General features: G+C 40.1%; 1 pseudogene; it reads left to right on the top strand.

Moving 5' to 3' along the window:
- Positions 1 to 4,277: 4,277 nt before the first annotated feature.
- On the top strand, positions 4,278 to 5,537 carry LOC132664403 (vesicle transport through interaction with t-SNAREs homolog 1B pseudogene; annotated as a pseudogene).
- Positions 5,538 to 5,771: the final 234 nt, after the last annotated feature.

Raw genomic sequence — 5,771 nt, 5'->3', positions numbered from 1 at the left:
GGCTCAGTTCATGATCTCACAGTCCATGAGTTCAAGCCCTGCATCTGTGTCTGTGCTGACAGCACGGAGCCTGCTTGGGATCCTCCCTCTCCCTCTCTTTCTGCCCCTTCCCTGCTTGCACTCTCTTTCTTCCAAAGTAAATAAATAAACTTAAGAAAATTTTAATACACATATGTTAATATAAATTAAATCTGTCACATTTGTGCATTCTAATAAAAAGCTTACTTGTGTAGCATGGGGATTTAAATTCTTAACTCTATCAAGAAGGCTTTATTTTCTGAAACATGGCTGATTATTAGCCAGTCAGAATTAGGTACAAGAAGGGAAGGAGGGCATCAGTTCACAATTTGACACGTCATTCAGATTGAGAGAAAAACAAGCTATTAAAATTGCGCACACTGGGAAACACTGACAGCCTTAGCTGGGGTGTCCAAATGAATCAAATATGCGTCCCTGAGTCACATGGAATCGGCAAACAATTGAACTCAGGTTCTCAGTGAAACTGTTGACTTTGTCTATAAGCAACGGCACACTCCCTTTCTTTGGAATGAATTGAAGTTTCCTCTGAATTAGAGTATTACAAATTATTCAGAATTAAACCTACTGCATAATCACATTTCCTATGATAAAAATCAAATTTATCATTCCATCAGAACTGATAAGAATTGAATCTACCTGAATACAGAATCCCCTGATTGGTTTATATTTCTACTGATTTATAATACCCTCTCTCCTTTTTGTGACTGAGACACAATTTTATTTTGATTTTTTTAATAAAGGAAGATGTTCAAAGAATTGCTTAAGTAGGATAATGTACAGATTTATGAGGAAGAAAATGACTTGGGAAACACATTGTGTCATAAACATTAAAAACATACTTGTGTGAGGCTGAACTGTGTACTGTGGGCAAGGGAAGGTCTTGCTTTTATCTGGATGCCGTATGAGCTGATAGTGAATGACTGTGGTATACGTAAGCATTTCTTCATACATTAAAAGTGATGGCTACATCTGAACTCACATTTTCTAAAGAAAACCACATTGAGAATCATCACATTGTAGCAGCATACTGAGGTTTATCTACCTTGGATGAGGACAAAACTCTTCACTGGGGATTTCATTTTATAAAAATATCAACGAATTCTAACTTCTAGGTCATGAGAAATGCCAAGCACTGAAAAAGGAATGCTTTGCATGTATACGTCAAACAGAAGACACAACATTATTTTCTTTTTTCATCGTCAACAGGAAGACAGTTATGATGTACAGTGGGGACAACTTGAACTTTAGAGTCTGAAATAGTTTGAACCCCAGCTCTGCAACTTACAAGAATCTCTGAATTCCAGTTTCTTAAACATCTAAGATAGAAATGATAATAATGCATATTTTGAAAGTTAATTGTGGATGCTAGATATGATCACTTGTATATCCAAGGTGGTTCTGGGTTTCACAAAACCATAAGCACTTTGGAGTCTCATTAATCATAACAATACAGAGGTGCCTGGGTGGCTCAGTTGATTGAGCGTCTGGGTCATGATCTCATGGTTTTGTGCCTTTGGCCCTCTGTTGGGGTCTGCACTGACAGTGCAGAGCCTGCTTGGGATTCTCTGTGTCCTTCTCTCTCTCTGCCCCTCCCCTACTCTCTCTCTCTCTGTCTCTCTTAAAATAAATAAACTTAAAAAAATCATAACAATACAGATTTCAGCGGCTCTGGCCCAGCCCCTCATAAGGGAGGACGTGCAGTTTATCGAAGTCTCACCCAGTTACTTCTTCATGTCCCCAGAGAGATCGCCCCCGAATATTTAACACCCCAGGGCTTTCCTTCATCAATATCCTCTGAGCCTAAAGCCTTTCCCATCAGTGCTGCTCTATACACCAGGACAAGGTCTACACACGTGCTGAGAGTGCCGGCTTCTAGTGCTGCGCAAACAGGATGCTCCAAGATAGATGAGCCACTGCCTTTCCCTGAATCCTCACTGGACTGAAGCCAGGATGAGATCCACTCAGCAGTGTCTCACCATGTTACCTGCGCCCAAAAGCTGCCTGTGCTGCCCTGGTTTTCAGAATCACTCACAAAACCAGTTTCATCACCTTTTGCCTGTGGCTTTGCTCTCCATAAGGCTCAAAGTGATGCACCCAGGCCATGAAAGGCCAGCTGTGTGACCATTCTGTACCTCAGTTTCCTTTTGTGTTAAATAAGTATTATACTAATATCTACCTATAGATATTGTCATAACCAAATACATTAATATATGCAGAGTGCCCATTGTGAGTAGTACATTAAGGGTCAATGGTTATTAGAACTTTTAGTATTCTCAAAATTGTTCTAGAATATAGACCCTGGGAACAAGAGGAAATTGTTGGAAGAGGTTAAAGGATGACTCAAACTATTTAATTTTATTTAACTGAAATATGAAAAGGAGATGTGACTTACACTATACCCCTGCTGGTATAGTTATTGCCAATCAGAAGGTGATAGTTTAAAAAAAAATCAGACTATTGTGGGAACATAGAGGAGAAATTAATTTGTTCTGGGGATGCTTAAGGGAGAAGGGAGAGGATTCACGTCAGAGTTAGTGTGTCCAAGAGGTTTGGAAAAATTAGTGTGACTTTGAAAAAGAAGATGAGATGGTACAGCCAGACTGGCAGCAAGACATGACTATAGAAATAGCATGAACACCAAGCACACGCGAGAATGGTGAGGGCGCACAGAGTAACAGAAGAGGGGAAACAGTGAGTGCTCTAGCTTGAGAATAAGCTGGGATTTTAGGTGATATGGAATAGCATGCTTAAAAGTTTAGATGTCTTGTTAAGGGAAGGAAGAAACACCGAGTTTTTGTAAATAGAGCCCTTGACCATTTTAATATTTTTAAACAACACTCACTTTCAGACAGTATGTTCGAAAACCCTAAAGTTGCTTTTTCATGTTCTAAATGTATGTTTGTACCCCATCTGGTATGTTACCTTTTGATGGTAGTGCTTGCTCACTGAATTCATGTCAGCATCTTAGCACAGAAATTTAAACAAAATTGTAGTTTTATTGCCTTTCACTTCTTACTTTACAAGCAAATATTACCCCAAAAAAGTTCTGAGATTAGAGACAACGAGCAAAGATCTCATCAACTTAATAAACTTGAGATAAAGATGGGACTCATTAGGCTAAACCTAAGCTTATTGACTACATTCATAATTAGGAAGGAAAAAAACAAAGTGAAAGGACATGCATGATATGTTAGTTATAAAATTATAGCAACCCTTTCTAGAAGGTGAGCTGTAATTAGGAATTTGGGATGAATTTTTAGTCCTCTAGGGAGAGATTTTCCTTATAATACATAATTCCATTGGTGGCTTGCACATATTTGACTTTGGTAAATTTTCAAGAAAATCATCATGTTAGAGAACAGTAGACTGTCTGAAGATATTGTTTTAGAATGTTAACTTGAGGGGCTCCTGGGTGGCTCAGTCAGTTAAGCATTGGACGTCGGCTCAAGTCATGATCTTGCAGTCTGCGTTGGGCTCTGTGCTGACAGCTCAGAGCCTGGAGCCTGCTTTGGATTCTGTTTCCCTCCCTCCCCCCCCCAACCAACCTCTCTTTGCCCATCCCCCACTTGTGCTCTGTCTCCCTCTGTCTCTCAAAAATAAATAAATATATTTTTTAAAAAATTTAAGATGTTAACTTGAATAGCTATATGGCCAAGGGAAGAAACAATTTGGGTAAGGCCAGACAGAATCCTTTGTTAGAACCCAAATTAAAGATGGTGGAGATCTAAGGCAAAGGCAGAGAGAATGAAAAGAGATTTCACAACAGCTGCTCAAGGAGATAGAAAAGAGGGCCAGGAAGGATAACCTCCTGCCTTATCTCTCTCTAAAGCCCTGTACTGTTAAGGTTTAACTCATGACCATTGTCAAAGGAAAAATATTTAAAGGACCCATCTCCATTTTCACAGAGCAGGCAAAAAAGTGTACGCTTGGAGCTGAGAAAAAAGGAATTGCTAACCGGCACAATTAGTAATGAAAATCTAACAAAAAATATACAGTAACAATTATAATTTATTTTAAAACACTCCCTTTAAAATCAAGAACAGGACAAAGATTCTAGCTATTACTGCTTCTATGCAACAGTAGCTGGAGGATCTAGCCAGTACAATAAGACAGAAAAAGATACAAAGCATATTAGCATTGTAATCCAAGGGAAGAATTTTCTAGTGCTCTATTATGAGAATCATAATATAATAAATAATTATAAAATTAGAATTTGCAGAGATTTTAACCTAGGCTGCTAGACTAAGGGTTCATATTTTTAATTACCTTAACATGTCCTTTTAAGTAATATTCAAAGGCAATTCAGGCTTTAAATATTTGTCTGTGACACATTTTCAGACTCATGCTACTAAGGCTGGAGGAAATACTCTGAGTATTCTCCACAGATATAGAAGTTCAGAGGACCCTGCCGTGGCCCGGAAGCACCTCGTCTCCAGCGATGATACCTGTGAGACTGCGTGGCTGACAGCCGGGATAGGAGCAGGCCCAGTGCCCAAAATCTCGGTGGGCGATGCTTGAGTGTGGCCTGCACCATGGCCACCTCTGCTGCCTTCTCGGAGCATTTCGAGAAACTTTACCAGATCTTCCGCTGCCTCCATGAAGACCTGCAAGGGGTGCCAGAGTAGCTCCTGGGGACAGCAGGGGCAGAAGAAAAGAAAAAGGTGATCAGAGATTTTGATGAAAAGCAACAGGAAGCAAATGAAATGTTGACAGAGATGGAAGAGGAACGACATTATGCACCTCTGTCTTTCTGTAACCCTATGATGTCTAAGCTTGGAACCTACCGGAAAGACCTTGCTATACTCCATCGGGAAGTGAGAAGCACACCTTTGACAGCCACACCTGGGGGCCGAGGAGACATGAAATATGGTACATACACTGTAGAGAATGAGCATATGAATCAGCTACAGTCTCAAAGGGCATTGCTTCTGCAAGGCACTGACAGCCTGAACCAGGCCACCCAGAGTACTGAGTGTTCTTATCGGATTGCCACAGAGACTGACTAGATTGGCTCAGAAATCATAGAAGAGCTGGGTGAGCAATGTGATCCATTGGGACGTACTAGGAGTAGGCTTGTAAACACAAGTGAAAACTTGAGCGAAAGTTGAAAGATTCTCCGTTCAGTGTCCAGAAAAGTGACAACCAACAAGCTGCTACTTTCCATCATCATCTTACTGGACCTGACCATCCTAGCGGGTCTGGTTTATTGCAAGTTCTTTCACAGGCATTGAACTTCCTAGAGGGAAGGGTTTGTGGACCAGAACTTTGACCCTGTGAATGAATGGTGTTAGGGATGGGGAATAAGCGTAGTGCTGCTGTAAGGTAATGGTTCAGTGATGCACTGTGTAGCTAGACTGGGAGGAGGGAGGGAAGATGGAAAACCACCTAACTGTGAAGGAACAGCAACAAGACCAGTATGATATACCAAGGTAAAGAAAAAAAAAAGAAGAAGAAGTTCATTAATCCTCCATTAGTACACAAACACACACATAGATACAATGTCCACAAATATACAAATAAATATATCAAGGAAAGAACTTGGAAATCAGATTATAGTACCCAGGGGACCGTGGCCTGATTTTCATTTCATCTGGATATCTGATGCAGTGCTTATTTTTATGGCTGAGATATAATATGTAACTTAAACATCCAATGAATATTCACTGAACACTTCTCATGGGTCAGTCTTTAAGATGCTCTGAAAATAGCTATAAAAATATAGGCTAAATCCT

This window comes from Panthera onca, chromosome F2 (genome assembly GCF_046562875.1).
Source record: "Panthera onca isolate mPanOnc1 chromosome F2, mPanOnc1 haplotype 2, whole genome shotgun sequence".
Taxonomy (NCBI): Eukaryota; Metazoa; Chordata; class Mammalia; order Carnivora; family Felidae; genus Panthera; species Panthera onca.
Note: the sequence above shows the minus strand (reverse complement) of the source record. Positions and strands in the feature narration are given on the sequence as shown.